This window comes from Calliphora vicina, chromosome 3, assembly GCF_958450345.1.
Source record: "Calliphora vicina chromosome 3, idCalVici1.1, whole genome shotgun sequence".
Classification (NCBI taxonomy): Eukaryota; Metazoa; Arthropoda; class Insecta; order Diptera; family Calliphoridae; genus Calliphora; species Calliphora vicina.
This window is the reverse complement of record NC_088782.1, coordinates 103775695-103802320: the sequence shown is the minus strand read 5'-3', so window position 1 is coordinate 103802320 and position 26626 is coordinate 103775695. Positions and strand designations below refer to the sequence as shown.

General features: G+C 30.3%; 1 protein-coding gene across 1 annotated transcript in view; it reads left to right on the top strand.

Annotated features, from left to right (window-relative positions):
- Nucleotides 1–26626, top strand: part of loaf (lost and found) — a 188488-nt gene that overhangs the window by 29901 nt on the left and 131961 nt on the right. The gene's annotated exons all lie outside the window — the stretch shown is intronic.

The window sequence follows — 26626 nt, the reverse complement described above, 5'->3', positions numbered from 1 at the left end:
ACCGATAATTTTTTGCGAGTGGTTAAGTTTTCCCTAATTAATTTGCCACGCAAAACACATAACGCAGACATATTATATATCAATGGATAGAAGATTTTGTCTACTTTTCAAAAATGTATATAGAATTTAACTAAAGAATTCATTGAATACTTTTTTGAAAAATATGACAAAAAATGTTTTTATTGAATTTTTGCATAGATAAATATTTCAAATTGAAATTGAAAATATGCAGAATATTGTAAACAAATTTTGAAATTTATTATCAACAATCCCGCAATTCCCAAAAATTTTTTTGAAAAATCCCAAAAATGGGAATTTTTAGTTTTATGGCTATTATATCCATTCCAGGATCGGAGTTATCGGAACCCTTTACAAAATATTTAAAAACATATTGGACCATCTAAAATCGGTTACTATATTTTTATATCGAGTATAAGATTTGAGAATTTTTGACCTAAAATTGAATTTTAAATAAAAAATAGACGTTTTTTGAATAGATCTGGTCGCCTCGGTATCAAGAGTTTTCAATTTTTTTTTTTCATTTAAAGTATTTCATGAAAATCTAGCTCTTCAAAAAGTATAAATTTCTTATATCTCCTCTTAGAAATTCTTTGTGATAACTTAAAAAGAAAAAAAGTACTTTTTCCAAAAAAAAAGTACTTTTTCAATTATTTTTCTATTTGATACATACATGTGTTGTTAGTCCAATAAAGGAAAATTGGAGAAAATCGGGAAATATTTGGATCCGCCGTTATCAAAAAAAGACTGGAGTAGTAGAGTGGGTAAAAATGTTGAAAATTTAATTTTCAATTGCGATTATCTCCTAAGCTATAAGAGATAATTGATAGCTATGAGATAATGAGATTCTATATATGTATGTAATTTTTTGGAAATCGGAACACAAACGAAGAAATAGGATCATTTTAGAAATGTAACATACCCGAGGTGTCCTACTTTGAGGAAATTTGGTATACCCATGCGGTCCAAGTTAAAAACTTAAACTCGACAACATTTCCTCTTTGTGTATGTGAAATTTTCCCTCTATTTTTATCCATACCACTGTGCGATGTAGCGAAACAGTGGGGAGACGATAGAAAAAACGGTTGAATCTCGGTGAAAGAGAAAATTAAAAAAATATGATTACCTCAACTACACAGAAATGAACGATCTAATTTCTGCTAGTTTTACGATCGCTATCACCACAAGGGAGATCTAAAATTGGCTCTTGAATCGGCTACGGATGTAAAATACGAAGGTCAAAAAATAGGCAGTTCTTACAATCGGCTAAATTGTAACGAATTCAAAGTTCTTGAATTCGGCTTCGTTTACTAAAAAATAATAATAATTCAGAAGTTCATACAAGCAGCAGAGATACAGTGAAGTCACAATTCGGCTACGATTACTAAAAAATACGAGTGTAAGAAGAATTCGGGAGTTCTTACAAATGGCGAAACTACAACGAAGTCAACACGACATCAAAGCATGAAGAAGATCTAAAGGCGCAACTGAGAGTAAAAGTAGTGAATTTAAGCGATTTTTCCTATCATTGTGGGTGACAACTAGTTATGTGACCAGTTATTTAAACTCGTGAATGACCCTTTTGAAAGTGTCTGATAGCCGATCCAAAGTTTTCAACGCATTAGATTCACATACCGGTTATATAATTAGAGTCAGTTTACTTCTATCTGAACTAAAAATCAAATGACCCAAAATATAAAAACTGGATTAAGCAAAAATAAAATAAACTATATGAGAATTATATCAACTTAAATTGTATAAAAACTGTTTTTACGAATTACTCGCAAAAAGTGCAGAAATCTTGGGATGATAAGACAGGTCAACAGCAAAAAAGGCTTTATTAACCACTATATAGATTTGATGCATCATGGTTACCTAAGTACAAAAATGGTAATTTTTTTATTATATGGATACATTTTTTAAATTTTTTTTTTTTTTCTAAAATTGTAAATTTATTAGTTGTTTCTCCACATAATTTATGATAACTCAAGAAGGGTTGGACCGATATTATTGAAGTAATTTTAAAAGAGTTCAAATTAACATAACCTTTAATCTGTTTATATATTGCATTTCAATCGCTTCAGTAGTTTCGGAGTTATAATAAAAAATTTGAGCAAAAAATATATTTTTTACGTGAAAATAGGAAATTTTTGTGTTTTAAAAAAATCGTAAAAAAATCGAAAACGACAAAACTTGTTCAGGTTTATTACTTTGTCGTAAAGCTGCATATAATAGCAACAAAATGAGATATCGATCATACAAATCGATTGATTCTTTTCGAAGTTATTTACAATTAAGTGAATTATCTCATTTTCACAAAATTTAACTTCTTTATTTGTTAAAATTTTTGTTACAATAACAAAACACATGTAAAATTTACACTCAAAGTACACGCTTGTACGCACATACTATTTTTTGAAAATAAGCGAATGTACTTAATTGTGAATAAATTCGAAAGTAATCCATCGATTTAAATGATCGATATTTCATTTTGTTCCTATTACATGCAGCTTTGCGATAAAGCAATAAATCTAAACAATTTCTGCCGTTTTCGATTTTTCATGATTATTTGAAAACAAACAATTTTGATATTTTCACATAAAAAATATATTTTTTTCTTGAATTTGTTATTATAACTCAGAAACTACTGAGCCGATTAAAACGCAATATATGTGTGAAAATTTGTAAATAGCATGGGGAAAATATTTTCAAAATTCAATCAATCGAAAGAAGATTATTGTGTATATCAAACAAAAAAGTAAAATTTTGTGAAAATGAGCGAATTCACTTTATTGTTAATAAATTCGAAAAGAATCAATCGATTTTTATGATAGATATCTCATTTTATTTCCATTATATGTGGCTTTGTGATAAAATGATAAACCTTAACTATTTCTGCCGTTTTTGATTTTTAATGAGTTCCAAAAAAATTGGATATTTTCACATAAAAAAATTATTTTTTGCTTTAATTTGTTATTATAACTCCGAAAATACTGACCCTATTAAAATTCAATATATTAACAGATTAAAGGCTATGTAAATTTTAACTTTTTTAAGTTTTCTTCAATAATATCGGTCTAACCCTTTTTGAGTTATCATAAATTATGTGGAGAAACATCTAACAAAATTCACAATTTTAGAAAAAAATGTTTTAAAAAAATCTATCCCTAGAATTAAAAAATTTTACCATTTTTGTACTACTGGAACCACAATACCTCAAAATTGTGTAGTGGTTTAAAAAGCCTCCAAAATTTTTTTCGATTTTGTTGCCCTGTAATCAATCACTTTGATTCCCATATTGTCGAGTTTATAGGAATCCTGTTGTTTTGACATCTAGTTGTTGTCAAGACCTTAGATTCCAGAAGCGATGTGTATATCTTAATATCAAGATCATCTAAAGCCTACTTATTACTTATGTACTTAAAATTATTTTCAATACTTTGCATCATAAAAAAACCTTGTTTTAATCTCTAACAAAATTTTGTTCCATTTACCTTAACCAAAAAACGGATTAATTCCTATAATAATATTATTTTCCATTTACTTTCTACACGTACTAGTATTTTATTAAAAGAAGAAGGAGTAAAAAATATCAAACACGCAAAATGAACATTAAAAAGAAATGCTTTTAAGGAAAAACTAAATTTCATTATTCATTAACAAACAATGAAATAAAGATCATGTGAAAAATTGTGTTTTTTCACTACAATAAAGAAAATTGTAAGGTCATGCAACTATGCATATGGGTTCAGAAGTAAATGGTGTTTTAATAATTATTTTAATAACAAGAGATACTAGTTTATCAATTTCCATGTGGTCAAATTTTAATGGAAATTTCCAATTTGAAAATCAGATCCGAATTTCATAAAAGTATCCTTTATGATAAATTTTGTAAAGGCAACAAGTTTTTTTATATGAATCTTTAACATAATTATTCTGGTTCTAAATATTTTATGATATTTTATTTTAAACAAATTTTATCGTATACAACTCCTATACACAAACATTTATCCCCCTTTTAGCAGAACACCAAAAAATACTTGTTACTTACAAATACAAAAATTTGTTACACTGTTTAACTTGTTTTTAAAGATTTTTAAGATATTTTTAATGTTTTGTTTTTTGTTTGTTTCTTCTTGTTATAACTTTGCGTTGTTTACCAGAAATTGTTAAATTTTCTGACAGAAACAAAAAATATCTCCTACAACTTTTTCTTCACTCATTCCCTATATTTTTGGCTTAAAACGACTAAAGGGAAATTACTTAAAATAACTTCCGCATTTGTGTTGAGTGTGTATATGAATCTGTTCTTAGACTTAAGAAGAAAAACACAAACCAACAGTTTTTGGAGGGGAACATAATTCATGATTACAATTTTGCAAACATCCTTTCACAAAAAAATAAGAAGAAATATTTGAGAAAAAGTATAAAAATGTGTCTTATATCCGTAGGTTTTTTTTCATTGCTCAACTTAATAATAACTACAGATTATGAAAATGAACAGATTGAAATAAAATATTAACAAATAAAAATGTAGTTAACCCATTTCTCGGTTAGTGTCATCAGAGTATGAAGAAGATATATTTTAAAGAATAGAATATTTATTAATACATAAATGTTAGTATTTAAAAACAAATACTGAAATATATAGACCAAGATTTTATGGTTAGTTTAGCTAGCAAATGTGCTAAGTTCACTTTTTATGAAAATTGAGAATATACCGGCATTTTTAAGCGATTTATGCACGTTAAAGTGATTTTCGGAAGCGGGTCTATATGGGAGCTATGACTAATTATGGACCGATCGTAACAAAATTTGGTGACATGAATTTTGTGTATATAAAACTTATTTAGAGCGCAATTTGTGGAGATACATTTATAAATTAAACATTTATGACCGATAAAGTCCAATTTCGGAAGGACATTTGTATGGGGGCTAGGTGAAATAATGGACCGATTTCAGCCAGTTTCAATAGGCTTGGTCCTTTGGCCAAAAAAATAATATGTACCAAATTTTATCGAAATATCTTAACAATTGCGACCTGTACTCTGCGCACAAGGTTCACATGGACAGCCAGCCAGCCAGTCAACCAGACGGACGGATATCGTATAATCGACTGAGAATGTGATTCTAAGTCAATCGGTATACTTTAAGGTGGATGTTAGACTAATATTTTTGGGCGTTGCAAACATCTGCACAAACGCATAATACCCTCCCCACTATGGTGGTGTAGGGTATAAATATACAGTTTTTACACACCACACCACCATAGTGGGGAGGGTATTATGCGTTTGTGCAGATGTTTGTAACGCCCAAAAATATTAGTCTAACACCCACCTTAATGTATACCGATCGACTTAGAATCACTTTCTGAGTCGATTAAACGATGTCCGTCCGTCCGTCCGTCCGTCCGTTGGTCTGGTTGGCTGGCTGGCTGGCTGGCTGGCTGGCTGGCTGGCTGGCTGGCTGTCCATGTAAACCTTGTGCGCAGAGTACAGGTCGCAATTTTGAAGATATTTCAGATCAAATTTGGTACATATTACTTTTTCGGCACAAGGACCAAGCCTATTGAAACTGGCTGAAATCGGTCCATTATTTCACCTAGCCCCCATACAAATGTCCCCTCGAAATTGGACTTTATCGGTCATAAATGTTTAATTTATCTATGTATCTACACAAATTTCGCTCCAAATGAGTTTTATATATACAAAATTCATGTCACCAAATTTTGTTACGATCGGTCCATAATTAGTCATAGCTCCCATATAGACCCGCTTCCGAAAATCACTTTAACGTGCATAAATCGCTTAAAAATGTTGGTATACACACAAAATTCAACATAGTTAACTTTAATATAGACATAAATCACACGACCTAATTTTATGGTGATCGGTCCATATTTGGTCATAGCTCCCATATAAGGCCCACTTCCGAAAATCACTCAAAAATAAAAATTATTAAAATTTTAAAAGAAAAATATTTTTACTCATTTACTTGGTGTAGGGTATTATATGGTCGGGCTTGACCGACCATACTTCTTACTTGTCTTAAAAATAACACTGTCCAACAAATTGAGACTTATTGATTGGAACAAAATAGCGGCCCTATAATTCTGAAAGGGCATGTTGAGTAGATCATTTTTGTAGAATAAAGTTATAGTTCACCTGGTCTGAATTTTTTTACAGTGGGTCAAAGTTTTAATTTTTTGATCGACTGAAAAAATGTTGTAAGTTAATGTCTAAGAGAATTCTTATTGTCAGAGTTATATTGTGCAATTTTATGCGGATCATTTTTGTGGAAGATCTTAACCCTCTAGCTCCTCTCCTAAGGGGTCAATTTGACCCTCTTTTCGAGAAAATAAAAAGAAGTCCTTTCAAAAAGGACATCTAAGGGTTAAAATATACGACGAAAATTTTTTGCGGAAAATTTCAGTGGGAGTCACCAAAGATACCCAAGATGTAGATAAAGCACTTTACGCTTAATTAGCAAAATTACAAGCCACCTTGGGTCTCACATTTATTAAAAAAATCGCCAAAAATCTATTTATAATCCGAATAAGCTGATATTTAAAATATAAATAGTCCTAGAGAAGATCTACAAAAATCTTTCATATTTAGGTTTATTTATTTTTTTAATTTTACTCGATCTTTTTTAGTTTTTCATATATGTCGGGCCTACGGAGGTTCTGTATTCCTTGTAATTATGAAAATTTAATGTATAAATTATCAATCTAAGGAAAACAATTTTACTCAATAATCCTTTTTACTAGAATTCAAGTTGAAAACAAGTATAATTCAAGCCTTGAATTATATTCAAGCAATTAAATAATAGTTATATAATACTTTATATCAAAGCCAAATGTTTTTATCAAATATTTTTCAAGTTTTAAACTTAATTGTATCTGTATTCAAGTCAAATTCCAACAAAATGTTCAAGTACTTAAATTTTGGGCTTTGGTGCTTATTGGGGATGATATCACGTCTGAATAATTTACTAATATCGCAAAAAAGATGTTTATAAGAAAATGTGCTAAGTCCACTAAAAAGTACAAACGAAATAATGGAAAATATTCCAAAAAGAACAAAAAGGTTCTTCCTATAGGGATTTCCTAATTTTGACAGTTTCTAGCTGCCATATTGTTGAAGCTACATCTGTCTAATTATCTGTCATTTATTCAGTTTCCTTGTTTTGTCAATTTAAGTGTTCTATTCGGAGAACAATGAGAATCAACACCCGTACGAAGACGAAACGTTGTCCGTGAGAGTATGCCGGAGAATCTAAGGCAGTCGATTTCGCGTCGCTCACTAGAACTCATCCTTTAGCCGACTATACCCATATAAAATTCAACTGACCATGAAGCTGAAGGGAAACAAACATAGACAACGGCGAGCATTCGCTGAATGGCCCCTGGAGCAGTTGTAAATTGACAATAATTTTCATATAAAAGACATTTTCAGCAATGAGGCCCATTTTCGGAAGAACACAATGTTCGAATTTGGGACGATACAAATCCACATTAGATTCAAGATCGCCTAATGCACCTTAATCGGTTCATATTTCTTTGAGAACAGCATTGTCCATGCCATTACCATCAACGACGAGTGCTATAAGCAACTTCTTTTAACCTGAATTGGATGATATGGACACTAGGGTGGCCTTTAATAAACGAAAGTTGGATTTTGGCCATTCTCACCCCCCAGTTTGGTGAACATTAGTAAAAAATCATCCTGACTAAATTTTAGGCAAATCGGTTGGGGTTAAGACGTGCCGCAAGCCCTCTGAAGTTTTGAGATGCATTTACAAGGGGAAAAATGCATTTTTTTCAGTTTTTGTAAAAATGTTGGCATTAACAAATTACTTTTGCAATTTAATTTAAAAGAATAGAAATATGTACGTAATTGTCGTTCTAATGAGACATAAAAAACAGAAATTAGTCAAAAAATGTTAAAGTTATTAAAAATTCGCCAGGTCATTAACATGTCTCAGGCAACTAGAACCAGAAATGTAGGAACAAAATTAACATATTTTGATAAATATTTAAATAAAAGCTTATTTTTACTTAAAATATATCCATATTTACTTGTATATGAGTTTTTGTCTTCGTAGAATACCGTTAACCTATTCGCAGGTTTGACCAAACAAATACAATTTTTTTAACAGCAGTTTCAAAACTCCATTCTCAAATTTTTAAAAATTTTGTTAAACAAATTTCAGAAATTTTTGATCATCTCATTGGGATTTATTGAGAATATAATAGGGAATAAAAACGTGAAAAAATCATGAAAATATATCTTATAGTTTTTCCGTACCTGCGATTTAAATTTCTGCCAAGACTTTTACAAGATTTAGTACATAAACAAAAACTTTGTAAAAATATGAAATTTAATTCCATATTGCGACAATTTGTATTCTAACATGTGGTTTAAAACTAATAATTATTTTAAAGTTTGGACCCTTGGTTATCATTTTGAAAGAATTTCATATTAATAAAACTATAAATCTATTACAACTTTTAGATTATCGGCTTTATTCGCATTCTTTTAATAATTTTCATGTACGTATGAGTGATATTTAATTATTTAAAAATACTCATACGCACAGTAAGTTCTAAAGATGAAAATTAAAATACACTAAATGTATTCAAAATTTATATTTTTCTCATTTATATTCACTTTATACAAAGATGGTAATAATCTCAAGTTGAATAATAAAAGCACTTGAAAATCTAAAAAATTAGCGATATAAAAATAAACTAAATTGAATCAGAATCTGTAACTGTACAAACTTGTAATTAACCTAAGAAGACTGTGTCCTTTTGAATTGTTTAAAATCAATGATTTCAAAGTATTTTAGTTTTCATAATTTTCCAAATTACTAAACAGCTCATGAATATATGAGGAAAATCCAAAATTTTGGAGAATCGTAGAAATAGAATTCAGATGACTTGTATCGAATTTGAATGTATTGAATACGGCTTTTTATTTTTCAAACACTAAAATAAATGCTATTTTAGTAGTTTAGTAAAACTAAATAATAAAACTATAGATCGAATGAGAATTTCAGATGGTCAATTCTTTAAATGTACTGTTTTATTTTCCCGTATGAGTTTTATATATGTAGCTAACAACTTTATAATTAAATAATTAAAAATTATGTATAAATAATTTGTAATATTCATACTTTGTTCATGAACAATTTTACATATCTTATTCTAAATTCGTGTCCTCCAACTCTTTTTATTATTGATACATGCACAAATACAATTAAGTTCCATTAATATGTATCTAAGGGACCTACATATATATTACAAATATGCTTGTTATTGTTTTGTTTGTAGTATAATTTACAAAAATAAGAACTAACAAACATACAAATTTTCAGCGGTAATATTGATAAATGAGCACTGTTTTTAGTAAAAAAAAAATATATTAAATTCAGTTTACTACAAAGTTTCATACATACATGGAAACATACTAACATATTTATACAAATTTATACATGCCCAGACAACATTTTCTTGTAAAACTAGTCGTATTATTAATCCTACCAACTACACATTTCGTTACATTTGTATTCCCTACACCAACATAGTATGACCTGATAGCTGATATTTGTAATGACATTATACAAATACCAACCGAAATAGGTCACTTCCGGCCAAAAATCCATAACTTCTTTATTTCTTCATAAAAATGTCTGAAATTTGGTATGAATACCATAACCAACCGATCGATAAATATTTCGATGTTCAAGTACAAGGTTTGGTCAAAAAAGCATGGACGTTCTAAAAGTATCAAATAATTGCATCTAAGCGACTGAAATTTATTCCAAAAATTAAAGAATAAAATATGTGATCGAAAAAAAATCGGTCATACAAATTTCGGATTACATATACAGGGTTTGTCCAAACAATCATGGACGTAAGTCATGTAAATGCCTGAAATTTAGTCAAAAAATTAAGAATAGCATCAGTGATTAAAAAAAATGGTCGTACAAATTTCGAAATACATATACAGGGTTTGGCCAAATAAACATTGACATTATAAAAGTATCGAAAAAAGTACGTCATTTTTGTAAATGGCTTCAATTAGCTTTATAAATAAAAATAACACAAATGATCTATTGAAAAAATTTCGACATACAAATACATGGTTTGGCCAAATCAGAATAGACGTAAATAACTCTCAAACTTACATAATTTTTGAAATTGTCGAAAAAACGTCTTTAATGTATTAAAATAAATATAACTTAATTAAAATTGTTCCTTTAGCACTTTTCAGACATTTTAAAAAAGTAGTATTTCTACTACTATTTTTAAATTTAAATCAAAGACTGTTGCTTTTGAAAATAATTCTAAAAAAATAATAACTTTTTTTAATTTTTAACACTTTTTTAATTTTTAAAAAAGTAGTATTTCTACTACTATTTAAAAAAATGCATTTAAATTTAATATTAGATGTTATATCAAAAAGTAAGTTTATTTCAAATATATTTATTATTCCACTTACCCCCATTAACACGAAACCTGGTTATGCGTTAACTAATAGTTATACTGTCGGTTAAAATTATTTTTGTATGAAAACTGTCAGTATAACTATTAGCTAACACATAACCAGACTTTGTGTTACTGGGGGTAACAAAATAAATAGGCTTTAGGTAAAATGACTACTTTTTGCACATTTTACAAAAGAAGTATTTCTACTACTATTTTTAAGATTTAAATCGAGAAATATAATTTTATTTATAATAGCAAATTTTTAAAGATTTCAATAAAAGTATTTTTTGTCTTACTTTTTAGAAAAGGTGTATTTCTACTACTATTTTTAAAAATTTAAATAAATTACATAAATTACACATAGAAATAAGTAAACCTTAATGAAATTTGCTATTTCTCTAACAGAATAAGTAAAATTTACGGAAATTTACATTCCAGCCTTATTAAAAAGTAAAATTTCCACTAATATTTTTTATAACAGTAAAATATAAAAGAATTTTATAAAATTTTTAATTTTAAACACTTTCTTACTTTTTTAAAAAAAAAGTGTTTCTACTAATATTTTCAAAATGCATTTAAAGATGTTATATTCGATGTTATAATAAAAACTATGTAGATTTAAAAGAAATGAATATCTATTTTTCACATTTTTTAAGGAATTATAATTTCTACTACTATTTTCAAAATTTTAATCAAAAGCTGTCATTTGATTATAATAACAAACAAAAATAAGAGAGTTACAAAAAACAAGGTATTTCCAACCATAGAGAATAGACATAGCGTGGAAACTCTCCTGTCAAAGACCTAACTCAGTTGTCAGAAACCTAAGTGGTGAGAATGTATTAGTAGAAAAAAATATGTGAAAACAAAAACAACTCTCGTATGTGTGATTATTTTGAGTAATTTTTTGGTTTGAGTTTTTTTCTAGTTTCCGCTCTATGTTTCCAACACTTTGCTACTTATCAAAAATATTTTATTTCTACTACTATTTTTAAAAACTCAAATAAAGACGTAATATCTCTTATTAAAATGAAAAATAGAACATAATGAAGATTGATAATTCTCTAACCAAATACGTAGTATTTATAGAGATTTACTTATTTGCATACGTTATAAAAAGGAGTACTTTTACTACTATTTTTGAAATTTATATCAAATTGTTTACAATTACAAAAATGGAGATTTTAATAAATTGAATGTTTTTAACAGTTTTTAAAAAAGTAGTGTTTGGGATTTTTACCCAAACTATTATTTGTTTAAAAATAATAAGCTGAGCTGTGAACCCTACAAAAAAGTCTACACAAAAATGTATCAAATTCTTTATTTTTTATTTTCTTTTAACTCATCATTTGTTTACTAAATCATTAAACTAAACCTAACTGATCTTTTTTACATAAAGTACAAGAGAACGTACGTACATACTTATGTATATCAATACATTGGAATGTACAATTGAAATTGAAGTCAGGTAGAAAAACATATCATCGTTGGTTTTGATGATCTAGTAAAATAAATTAACACTTGCATTTTGTCAACCGCAAGAAGCGGACTTCTTGTTAAGTAAAATAAAATTATTAAAATTAAAATAAACGTTTTTTTTCTACATGTTCTGATAATTTAATAAACAATAAAATTCTCCTACAAGTAGTATAGTAAAATATGACCTACAATGCCAAAAAAATAAGTAGAGATTTATTTAATTTACAGAAATTTACTTTTGATGCTTTTTAAAAACTAGTACTTCTACTACTATTTCCAAAATTCAAATTAAAGGCTGTCATTTTGCTAAAAATTACTGATTTTAATTATATTTGATATTTTTTTGTCACACAAAACCAAAAAATAAATAGAGCTTAATGTAATTTCCAGAAATTTACTACTTTTCAGACTTTTTAAGAAAGTAGTATTTCTACTACTATTTCCAAAATTTAAATCAAAGGCTGTAATTATGCATACAATAACTAAAATTTGCTGATCTTAATAAAATTTAGTATTTTTAACGCTTTTGAAAAAGTAGTTTTGCTACTACTATTTTTAAAACTCAAAAAATTCAATATATGAAGCTACAATAGGTTATTTATTATTTATCTAAAATTGTTGCCAGGGTGTACTTGTACTTTTTAATATCCATGTACATATTGGTTTATAACAAATAATTGTACAATAAAGAATCAAAGCAAAAAACAAATAATATAAAAACAAAAAGCTAAACAATAAAAACATACAAATAATAAAATAAACAATAGAGCAAGGGAGTAAGAGAGGGAGAGTTATAGAAAATAGATTCATTGCCTTATTGTAAACATGCTAATGGATATTGTAGTTTAGATTCGTTCTATCAACTCAAAGGATAAGAGTGAGGCATATAAAATAGAAATCAGATAAATATGACAAAAATAAATACATTTACCATGTTAATTACACCAGAGCCTTCTATATATTTACCACCATATTAATAAACAATTTATAAATTTATGAAAGGTTTATAAAACAAAACTTTTATAAAGTTTGGATAAATTTAAACACTGTTTATGAATATAGGGGGCTAATATTTAATTTTAAAGCAAGTAGGAAAAGCTTGAGATTTCATAATTTTACACATTTCCTGATTTGAGCTGTATTTTCAGAGATTTTTATCCATTCACTCCATTGTATGTGGAGTGGCTGTATTGCATTTTTTTGCTAGATGTAATAAATATTTTTTTTATTTGTACATATGTATTTTTGGATGAATTATTTCAATTTTAACACTATTTAGAAAATTCGGTTTTTATTATTTCAACTTGCCAACCACCAGCACGTTATATTCAACATTTTTACTACAATATATCTATACTATATCGTTTTATTTACAATATTCCTGTATGTATTTATTGCGAGTACACGAGCATTCTAATCACTTACATATAATTCATATTATGAGTATTATTGAAATGGTTTTAATGGTTTTTCGTTTGTTTTTTTCTATATTTATGTTTATTTACAAATATTAGAGCAAAAAATTCTAATATTGGGGTTAAATCTATAGGGATTCTAGTAGTTTTATGTGTTTTATTATTGCTTTTTTTGGCTCTCTTTTTTCAACGTTTTTCCATAGTAAAATTATAGTTATTATTTGATTCTGAAAATACAGCAAGAATATGCTAGTTTTTATGTAAAGAGTGTGTAAGAGAAAAAAAAAAACTTTAATTCATAAAATGTCTCAAGGGTAATTTTGTTAAAATAAAACTTTTACTACAAGTAAATGCAGTATGAAAAAAACTATATCCATCTTACTTATTTATGGTATTTCACTAATAATGACAAATGATATTGAAGTAATCATCACAAAAAAATGTTGTAATTATTTACGAAATCGATTTTTAATAATAAAAATCTATAATTATGTGATAAAAATGATCGAATTTAAGGAGTTAAAGGACAACAACTTTATTCGAATTCTTTCCTTTAATAGTAGCAAGTGACTTTCATCATCTGTTTCCGTGCCACACTCTCTTCTTTATAAAGGGTCTTCTAATAAGAACATCCGAATTTTGACAGTTGATAGTGGCCATATTATTGAAACGGCCACATCTGTTGAATTAACTGTGATTTGTTTTGCCAAATCACCATGGACGGATATAGATTTCAACAGCACCCTAATTTTCATCAAAAAATCATTTTCAGTGATGAGGCTCATTTCTTGATGAATGAGTACTTCAACAAACAAAACGGTCGAATTTGCTACGATACAAATCCCCATGAAATCCAAGAGCATCCAATACACCCCGAAAAAGTCACTGGTTGGTGTAGATTTTGGGCTGGCGGTGTCATCGATCGTTATCCAGGCCATTAGTTCCTATTTTTTTTATTTGCAGCAATTCAGTACAATTCAATTAATTGTTTTCTTTTATATACCTTGGTTAAAATGACAATTTTGTGGTGTTAACCCTTACAAATGTTAATCGCCATCTTTTTAATAATTCTTTTCTATTATTTCGTTCATATATTTCTCCAGTTATAAAGAAAAGTTTTAGTTTTCTCTCCCAAAAACAAATTACCTGAAAAACATGGAACTTTTAACATCGATCACTGGCAATAATGCCTTCATATAGAGACTTCAGACCCACAGGTTCATCTATAGGGTGACAAACCAAGATACTCCACAATGTTGTGTTTAATCATCCCTACTGTGGAATCTTGCAATCAATTCAATATTCGTGATAATCGACTCTGCGTTATAAGACTGAGGATGAAATTTCCATGGTAGCATCGGAAAGATGTGTGGACACTTTCTCGGAAAGAATGTATTTTCTATTAGGCCAAGCAGTGCAAAAACTGATCATGTACTCTTCTCTATGGCCTTTGGGGCCATATGTGGTGAAGTATTGTAAACTAGGAATATAAAATGGATTTTCAATATTGTTGTTAAGCTCATACAAATGTGTAGTACTCTTGTTTGATGTCTGGTTTTCGGTAGATCCACCCACCGTCGAGCCTTTGATGGGATTTTACGTACCACGAAACTGATGACTTAATAGCTATTTGGCATGCTGAACTTTATAACCAGAAGAGATCCAGACAATGCTGCCATTGAGATAAAACATGATACTACTGGCATATGGAATCTGAGGAACTTCGGCTGGAGAACACATTTATGATCATCGCTGATGGCTTGATGTCGAAAGTAGATATGAGGGAGGCTTTTACATTGCACAGACTGGACCGCATGGATGAGATCTCAGTCGTGGGTAGCTAAGGTTTTACCGAGTACAGGTAGAGCGGCCTTAAATCTCTTTATGTGTCTACACAACATCCTATTTGGTCGTGGAATGCCGAGAATGGCAAGAAATTTTAAAGTTGAACTTTAGGTCCACCAAAATGTCTTTGGGAATTGTATTGAGGATTTATTGGCTAAAAGGTTAGGGCTGCGGCTAAATGATGTGGTTCACCGTTTAGTTGGAGTAACTCTCGCAAACGAGATGGTCGAACTAAAACATATAATGACGTATGTATGAGTGGAGGAGAGGGTAAATCACCTCCTATATAGCAAATTCCTTTTCTCTCCTGATGTCTTTCCGCCAAGGTATCACAACGGAACCTATCAAATGTTGACTTCACATTTAACCTTACCTGGTAATTTTTGCGAAATTTGGACTTGAGTTGTCAATTATCAATGATTTGGCGAAATTACACAGGCTTCAATTCATGTATAAATTTAACCTTGCAAGCACGCAAACCCAAATCCTTTCAACAAATTGTCCATAAAGCGGATGGACACAAGTTTAATTTTTGAGCACGATGAAGAATTGACATATTTGGGTCATCATTAACACTACGCTGCACACCATCAATCGCGCACTTTACGGCATTTTTAGGGATGCATATCGTTAAGAATAAACGTATTGCGAAATCGATCCATAGTTTCACCAATTAATCACACTGATGGCGGATTATGAGCACCAAGTTATGCCCGATGATGTTGTGGAATAGAACCTTGGTTTTCAAAATAAATTTGAACGTTTTGCAAACGTTGCTCTGGTATGAGTTTATTTATTATAAATTGCCAAAATAACTTCAAAACAACCGATAACTCTCAAATCTGCTGTCACAGAAAACAATGCTGCAAATTTATAGTTATTCGCCTCTAAAAAACACCCATTATAAAGCATTATCAAGTCACAGTTAGTTAGAAAACAATAACCAAAAAAAAAGAGAATCAGTTCACAGAATTATTTCAGAGTATGGTATCACAAAAAGGTTTCACAAAAAGGTTTTTGATTTAGTATATAATATTGACAGAAGTTGTGTTACACACAATAGGACCAGCTATGTATTGGCGGTAAAAAGCAGAACAGAAATATTATCTGACAAAGTATTAACTCGAAAGTAGAAACAACATCAATAAGTGATGTTTCACAAAATCCATGAAGTTGAACCGACTGAGATTCAATTACCTGAGAAAACATGGTATTTCAAGCGAATTTAAGATTTTGAGATCAGAAAGAAAATATTTCTAAGCCGAGTGTAGTCCCTGCCAATTTCGAGAATTCACAACTTTTGTATGCCAAATTTAGTTATTATACTAAGCGGAGCTAACTGTCATAAGGAATCAACAAATTGTAACGATAAAGGAAAACATTTTTTTTAGGTAAATCGAATCCGAAATTGATTCCAAATAACACCAAGAGCATTGGTCACAGTTGAGTCATCAATATTCACATCTTTTATGTTTTTTTCGCCTTGAAAACCTACACGTTTTGAATGGCAAGAAAGTTTAAAGTCCATATAATGATGAAAGCCCTTCAGAGCAAGATAAGGAGCGACACACCATTCCATAGGTAACTGTATTCAACTGATATGTACTGACTTTGTCTTTTTCCAAATTCTTCCAAAAAATTATTAATAAAAACAACCATAAGAATGTCATCGTGAGGGCTTAGATAATGATGCTCATTTAAGAACTAGATTCATATGTCCACAATATCCAAATTCCTTTACAAATTCCTTATACATATTGTAATTTAAGATTGCTGTTGCAACCAACTCGTCTCTCCTGATATATTTGAAGAGAATATTTTAAGAGAAACAAGAGACCTAGAGTTTCAGCAGATTATTTTAATTTTAATTTTACAACAATCCAAGCAGCAGATTCACCAAGAACAGTATTATTAAAAAATTATACAGTAACTTAAAATCAACCTCATCTTCTATCAACAGCATACAAGAAGAACTCTTCTAAGAACTTTAATAAAAATTTACAAAATTGCTAAAAACGATATTAAAATAAAACAATTTCATTAAATCCTTATTCCCCACAGCTATTCCTTTACTTTTTTCACATATTCTCTTATAATTCATAATTTTTCCCCAGAACCTCATTTTCTTAATACTAAACTGTATTTTTTTTCTACAATACACAAAATATCTACATATAATTTAAAAATTTCATTAACAATCTTTAAATAATTATATGTGAAAGAGCTCTACACAATTATCCCATTCCATTTCATTAATTTTCCAGCCATAACTAGACTTCATAATTCCCTGGTATATAAATTACAATAAACATATGTATAGTTAGTTAAATATCACAAAAAAAAAAAAAAATAACAACACATATGTACATAGACAAACAGTAGGGTGGCACTTATTTTGCACATCTTTGATTTTCTATAATCCCAAGGTCTAAAATTATTATCTGATTTTGCTCAAATTTTCATTATTTGGTTTTTAGATGAAAAAAACAAATAATTCGGCCGTGCCGAAACTTAAATATCCTCCACCCAAATATGATGGTATAACAACTGAAATAATATAACAATTGTTAGAAAGACTAGTTTACGCAGTAGATATTTTATTTCAAATGTACAAAAAAATTTATCTAATTCAGCAATTTATAACTGAAATTCCTATTAGAACGTATGCAATTTAATAATTTCTATACTTAATAATTAGTTAATACGTTTGGATCAACATTTTTCCCTGTTAACCTCAAGTTAAGATACAGTGTATAAAAAAAGGGTATACAAATATATTTAGACAAATTTCAAAATATTTGGTTGTGGGACTTATATGATTCGATTGCCATAAAATATTTTAATGTGATTTTTATGTATTTATATGAGAGCTGTGGCCAATTATGAACCAATATTCACAAAATTCAGCATTATGATATTTGAATCCAAATTACTGATCTGTGTACTATTTTGGTTTAATATATGGATGCTATGACCTATTATGGTCCTAAGTATTTGAGGGCTAATTTAGTAGAATTTAATATAAACAACGCTATTAACAAGGGTGGACCTTATATGGGAGCTATGCCGAATTATGGACCAATATTTAAAAAATCTTGAAGTACGATTCTTGGATACAAATTACTGATCGGTGTAAAATTTTGGTTCAGTATTGAATTTTTTGGATATTTGAGCAGGTTAATGTGTTTTCCTGAAGTGGTTCTTATATGGAGGCTATGACCAATTATGGGCCTATCATCATAAAATTTGGTACATCGTTTTTTGTGTATATTGAATAAATTTGTTTCGAATTTCAACCTAATAACTAAATTTGTAAGAAATTTATGAGGATTTTAGTGATTTTCGGGAGTGGACCTTATATGGGAGCTATGGTTAAATATGGACCGATATTCACAAAATCCAGAAGTATGATTACTGGATACAAATTACTGATATGTGCTTAATTTCATTGTGATATTGATATTTTTTAGATATTTATGTAGGTTAATGTGTTTTTTGGAAGTGGTCCTTATATGGGAGCTATAACCAATTATCGGCCGATCTTCATAGAATTAGGTACAGCGATTTTTGTATATTTGGGGACAATTTATGACGAATTTCAACTTAATAGTGATATTTATAAGACATTTGTGCTTATTTAAGTGATTTTCGAAAATGAACTTTATATGGGGGCTATGGTCGAATATGGGCCGTTCCACAAAAAATTTAGTGCTGTAATTTGTTTAAGCACGAACAAATTTTTCCTGAATTTTGTGTGCATACTTCAATTTTGTAGGCATTTACAGACCATATAACCATATTTCGGGAAGAAATTTATATGGGGGTTAGGAGAAATCATTGACCGATTCTTACAATTTTCGCCAGAGTTAGTCCCATTAACATAAAAATAACGTGTGTACAATTTTATGGTATTATCTGCAATATATTTGCACAAATAAGCAAAACTATGTTAAAATTATCAAATTTTTTTTAGATTGTCTCACATTTTGGTTCATAACTCTGGTTCCACTGAACTGATTCTGCTGATTTTCAATACCAAACTGCTTAGTAGAACAATAAACATTTCCCTTGCAACTCTACTAAGGTTGTTTGCGTATTTTGGACGTGAGCGTGTTTTACACAGACGGACAGACAGACGGACATGGCTCAATCGACTTAGAATTTCATAAGGATCAATAATATATATACTTTGTTGGATCGAAGAATATTTCTCAATGTTACACTCGGAATAACAAACTTATATATACCCTCATTCACCACTTGAGGTGGTGGAGGGTATAAAAACTATTCTAGAGCTGGGGAGTATCGAAAAACGTGCCAAATAAGGGCCACCGTAATATATACATTGTACACATACATATATCTACAACTTAATTTTCTTCAAACTATTACCAATTGTTGACACAAGTCGACTACATGTCATTGAAAAGAAAATACATAAAATACGTGAACACGAATGAAGACAAAAAAAAATAAAGGAATTTTCCTTTACGAGGTTAGAGTTGAAAATTGCAGGCAATTTTAAAAAGAGAAATTTTGGAGATTTTGATAATAAGTTGAAGTAAATATGAAGAGAAGGCTTTAGCTGGATCGATCTAGTGAAAAATTGTATTATAGCTTTACATTTTTCCTAAACTTTCTATATATCATATGGCGTTTTCTTTTCTGACTCAAAATGTTGCCAACATATTTTGTACCATTTACTAAAGATACCCATACCATCATTATGTTTTACATTTTTAACGATCACAATAGAACAAAATCCATTACCATTTATGCAATTTTCTTCTATGTACCTTCTAAATGTTTTAAAACTATAAATTTTGCTTTTTAAAAAGTGCTGCATTTCTAACCCTTTGATAAACTTGAGGGTGAAACGTGTAGCATATTTTCGGGGTTTTAGGGCAACATTATTTGAAAAGAACACGTTATACCCTTACCAAACTACATTTTTTTTAGAAAGGAACACAGAAAAGGATAAAAGGCAGAATAAAGGCATCATTTATGCCAGAAAAGAAAACGCCAATAGACTTAAAAAACTATTGGAGGTATAGGTATATTTTGGCCAAGATAAGGCTTTAAAATAAAGTTTTAAGAATTGTTGTTATTAAGAGATTTTTGTTGCTTTAATTATTTGCTCAAAACCAGTATTAACAAAATAACTTTTACAACTATCCTCGCACACATAAAGATGGTTTCTCTACTCCAGTAAGACAACTTAGTTTTTTTTGTTGTTTTGCCATCCTTCTAAGGTTTCAAATATGCCAACAACTAAATGAGAAGAAAATAAAGAAAATATTTAAGATGACAAAACTATACACTTTTCCCACAGCTCTACCACTGGCAGCAACCACCACCACCATCACCACTACTACCATCATCATCATCGTCATCAGCACTCTGTTAAACCCCAAACTAAACTAACTACACCAATATTATATAAGACTGATTGCAGGGTGAAACGACACACAAACCAAAAAAAAAAAAATAAGAAAAAATACACTGAAAATGTAATAGAAATATATGTAAATATGTATCTATATACAATTACACATACTCATACACATTTCTTATCAAAGACACACACGTCCTTACACATAGATACACTTAACTCACAGTCGAACTATGTTTACTTTAGTATAATATTAAAAAGATACTAAAAATTTCACAATATTTCTTTATTTTTTTTATTTTTTTCTTCTCAACATCTCTATTCTTTTCTCGTTTTTATCATTCCATTCCGCTCTATTCCATCAACTTACACTTGAGATGCTTCTTTAGTTTGTCCATATCGTAGGAAACAAAAAAAAACGGAATAAGACGGAGTAATAGTAGAACGTAATTTTTCCTTAACGTTTTATTTTTTAAGAAAAACACGTACAAATTAAAATGAAAAATAAGAAAAACCACAGGCCGCTAGGAAATGTTGGGAATATATTTTTAAATCAACAGTTTTATAAAAGACCAGCACAAACTTGGTAATACTTGGTAATAACTTTACTGAACAACTTACTTTTCAATGTCTATTGCATCTTCATTACATAGAGGTAGTTTTGGATAATATGAGCCCAAGATGAGCAATGCATTTTCTCCATACGACCAATTCGATCCATCAACCAAACCATCACTTTGAAAACAGGAAGTTGTCCAACTTTCTGCCTTCCGTCTCTAGCGGAACCATCAGGTCTGATAAGAAAGAGTCCCCCACCATTACCAATCTTAGGTAGGCCATAGCCAGATTGTCTTCTCCTCTCCTTTATTATGATCACAACCTAAAGACTGCCACCACATTCCATAAGTCTGTGTGGGGTTTCTACGATAGTTATACTTAGGTTTGCAGTTGCACTCCATTATCCAAGAGCTAAGATTCCCTTTACGTCAGTGAATCCGTAATACAGTTTCTAGGGATAATTTAAGTCCAAATGTAGAATGTTTCGCCATTTTGTTCAAATATACCCATTTCTGGTCAACCTCTTTCACGGTTTAAGCTCAGCCAGTTTATAGTAATTTCCACCGTTGAAATCTCCGCCTGTCCCGGTAGTCTAAAAGACTCAGAGATTCCAGTGCGTAAAATAACTCCTAGTGGAGTAATTTTATCTCTACACTGTCCAACAAATTAAGACTTTTTGATTGGAACAGAATAGCGACCCTATAATCCTGAAAGTAAATCATTTTTGTCGAATAAATTTAGTCCAGCTGGTCAGAGTTTTTTTTTTACAGTGGATCAAAATTTAAATTTTTTAATCGAAGGGAACATTATACTAAATAAATGAAAAAAATGTTGTAAGTTGATGTCTGAGAAAATTATTATTGTTAGTGTTATATTGTGGAATTTTATGGGGATAATTCTCTAGCTCCTCTTTTTAGGGGTCAATTTCAAAAATTTTAATATTTTAAGGATTAGAATATTCCACGAACATTTTTTGGTGGACAATTTCTGTGGGGCTACCAAAGTTTATTACACTAAATATTACCTCTCTTAAAAGATAGTTAAATTTTATGTGGTTTGTACTATAAGAAATACACTTGCATTCGGAGACCCACAGGATTCATTGTGGTACCCTTTACAAATAGAACTAGGTTAGGTTCCATGGGCTGCTGCTCCTCAAACAGCTCACTTGAGTCCATTCAAATCTGATCCCATTGTGATACCCAAAGGGTAGACAATACTTCCGTTGCCTCCAAATTAAACCAGCCAGATTCCCGGATGAAGGAGCAGATTCGTCTAAGATTCATCCTTGATAGCTCGTCCAAGCATGATAGGAATGGAAATCCGAGGATGCGTTCCCTCAGGTTTGTAAGAGCCGGGCATTGGCAGAAAAGGTGATACACAGTCTCTTCCTCTTGTTAATTATGACAGCTTCTACAGTTATCATTGTACCGTAGGCACAATCTTCTAGCATGTGTCCCGATTAAATAGTGTCCTGTAATAAAGGAGACAATTAGCCTTATTTGCTCACGACGGTATTCTAAAAGTAGATTTGTCCTGCTGGCATCATATACGGGCCAAATCGACATCGCTGTAGCACAAGAAGGTTCATTAGTCCACCTGTTTCTGCTGAACAGCCATCTTGCATTTAACAAGGGAAATACCAGAAAATGGGTCGATCGCCTCCTCACTCATAATCACACCCTCATCTACTATACAATTACCCTGATTTCTATCGTATCCAGGGACCCATATAACAGTTATTGTAAAATATCTCGCTATCTCATTGAGGGATACCCGGCATTCCTCGGTTAATCTAGATGTCGTGAAGACACCCGCTACTCCGTTAACGGCAGCCTTGCTATCAGTAAATATACATATATCACCAGATATTCGATAATACCTCAGCCAGTTGGATGCATGTTTAATGGCAGTAATTTCCTGAAGAGCAGTAGAGAAGTTAGGTAGCCTAAAGTAGGATTTTATCCCAAAGTTTTCAATATAGACGCTGGTGAATTTTGGACGGTCAAAAAAGAGCCCTTTCGAACCAACCGCACCAAGACCATCAAAGCCACCCCTCTCACTGAGGGCAACATGACTAGATGGAACATCTGATAGCCGCCCCAAAGGAGAACAGACGCTATCAGACAGAGGGGGAGGGTAGTTATTATTGTCATGCTCACCGAGTGCCCTTCTGGAATGGCAGACCCTACCGAAGACAGCCAACTCAAGTTAAACTGTACCCTCCTGCATGACCAACACAGATCATCACATTTAAGCCTATACATCACGTCAAGATGACTACCAAACGTAGAGGATAAATAGAACTATGTGTGAACTAGATGCGATGGGAAGAAATGAATTTCTTCCCACCTTTGACCAAATGTGGTTTCAATGGACAAAGATCCTAAAATTCCAATTTTTCGGATTTTTGTAATTATTTTTTGGGAAATATCGGTTTATAATGTTCGACTTTCTTCAAAGGAACATAATAAATGAGAACCATAGAGACGTGGACAATTGGTAAAGGACGAAGATTTTAATACATATTTTCAGGATTACAAAGTAAAGGCAGTTCCATAATTAAGCAAACATTAAGAAAAAAAATGTAGCAAACTTATTTATAAAGTCCTTTGACTACATACTTAATTAAAATTTCTAACAAAGTATCATTTAATTAAAACTTACAAAAATTTCCTAGTCAACCTTAATGCTGGAAATAAATGTTAAATTATATTAGACATAAATAAAAGACGAAACAAAATGAAAAGAGAAATCACCTAAGTAAACATAATCTGTGACAAAGTCAAACGTTAAAGGTAACATACAACGTATTGGACAACCAACCATATTTTCCTCATGCCAAAGTAAAGGAAATGTCAAAAAAAACAGAAAATCGCTTAAAGTTTACTCAGAGCTGATGTAGTTTTTATGTTGGTACAAAACAGAAAGAGAAAAAAAACAAATATTTTATATTGTATATTTAAGCTGATACTTTTACATACCCATCTTCCTCCCCAAAAAAACAAAAATAATACCCTGTGTAGCAAGAGTAAAAAAGGGGGAGAAAAACAAAAAAAAATCAAAAAAACATAAGCCATCTCATCCCTATAGATGGAACTGAAGTATTCGAGTAAGTGTTAAAATCTTGAAAAGTTGATGTACAAAATGAAATCAGCTTTCATACGCATACAAATATAACAGTTTTAGAAAAGTGAGCGGCAAATATATATATGTAGGTGTAGATGAATATGCTGGCATACTTACTGCTCCAAAAATATACATTCGCTTACAAACATTTTGGTAACATAAAGAGTATTTTTTTTCCTGTTCAAAGTTGACTAAATACATAATATAGTCATCAGTATTTTAGCAAACATCACCATCGCCATTGCCATCACCATCATCATCATTATCAACAACCAACCGTATTATCATCAGGGAGAATGATAAACACCAGTGTTTTTAGTGAGTATGAAAATTGGTATGGGAAATTTGACGGCCATTGCCAATTGCAATTTTTCGTTTTTTTTTCTTTTTTAAAGAGATTTTTATTAGGAATTTAAGTTGGAGATTTTTCTTTACATTGTTTTCTTTAAAGGAGAGATGGTTGAGTATAATATACTTTGTATATGAAAGTTATTTTTTTATACTATTACTAGGAAGTGGAATATTTTAGGTGTTGATGAGACATTTTTAATGGCACATTGTAATTTTTAATATCCACGAATGAAAGTTAAAATATATAATAATTTGTTCATTATATTTTTACAAATTCAAAGTATTTACTTCATATTTTTGTGGTTACATACCCGGTACAACTTCTAACTCTTTCCTTGTCTCTTTAACTCTTTGCTGTTGAGTGGTCACTTTACAAACCACCTTTTCTATAGTCTTTAAAACATAGTTTATTGGCATCTATTGCCATTTTGCAAAACATTTATATTTTTTGAAGTCATCCTTTATAATTTATTGCAAAACTTTGCCGTCATTATTAATTTGAAAATATTGTTAAAATCATTTTTTTTACGAGATTTTTAGACGCGTTCATTACAAAACGTACAGAGTGTTTATTGTTCATCGAATTCAGTATTACTTTGCTATTTCGGTTGTTTGGTCAGAAAATTCAGTCAAAAATATTCGATTTCAAAAAAATGTATACGAAACAAAAATTTTTATCATAGTTATTTTAAATTTCCAACCGCCACGGTGTTTAGTAAAATAACCACTTCACAAAAAACGTTGATTAAAGTAAAAATGCAATTGTTTTGATTTTATGTTACGATAGAGAGAACAAATTGTGTTTCATACCGCTTTGGTTCAATTGGACCAAACTGTAAGTTTCATGTCAACAAATTGACTTTTGTATTTTAGGTTTGTTTTTTCCGATTTTTGTCGCATTTTGGTTGGTCTATAGTTCTGATACGTCTGAATACATAAGAATTTTTAAGTGTAAAATAATAAAATCATAACACAAATACTATATTAACCCCAACTAATAAAATTATTTGTAAAAAATTAAGATAATATTACCTTAAGTCTTTAGTTTAGTCAGTTAAATCTTTCCATATTTAGTTCCATATTTATTTTCTATTCAAAAATGCCAAAGGGCTCCTGTTCCAGTAATATCTTTTTCTGCCGTTTCAAGAATTTCACCTGAAGCCTTTAAATAGTATTAGTATTATAAATTTAGTTTAACTATTATAATTCTGTCGTTATTGTAAAGGTAGTTTTTTTAAGCCCGATATAATTGACGATAGTTTTAACTGCTCTCTTTTTGTTATTTATGATCAGAATACTCTTTCAAATCATCATTAATAAACTGTCATTCAAGCTCTAACTAATTACTAAAATTTACTTTGAATATGAATCGATTCGAGCAACTTATACAAGGTGGCGCAAAAGTAATCCTCCTATCAGAAAATGCTATAAATTTTGCGATTGGCCCCTAATGTCAGTTCTGTTTTGACATTTGTGTAGTAAACACATGCGAAATACACGTTAATAAACAATGTTACGCTACACTGCCCCAGAACGCGGAATATTGCTGACTATTTATTTGACCAATAATCAATCGGTGATTTTTCATCAAAAATAATCATGAGTGTTGAGGCCCATTTTCATCTTAGCGGGTACGTAAATAAGCAAAATTTATGCTTCTGGGGCACTGAAAATCCGCGTGTAACCCACGAAGAGCCATTACACCCGCTCAAAGTCACTGTATGGTGCGCTGTTTTCGCTGGAGAAGTCATCGGACCTTTTTTCTTCGAAAACGTCGCAGGCCAAACGGTTACTTTTGCGCCACCTTGTATACAGTTTTTTCGCAATATTGTGTTCACCGATGACCAATCCACAAGAGACCCTACAGACTCCATTACATCAACACCCGATAACACGCTGATGGCATCGGACCTTATTTCTTTAAAAATTAAGCCCGAGCTCGCG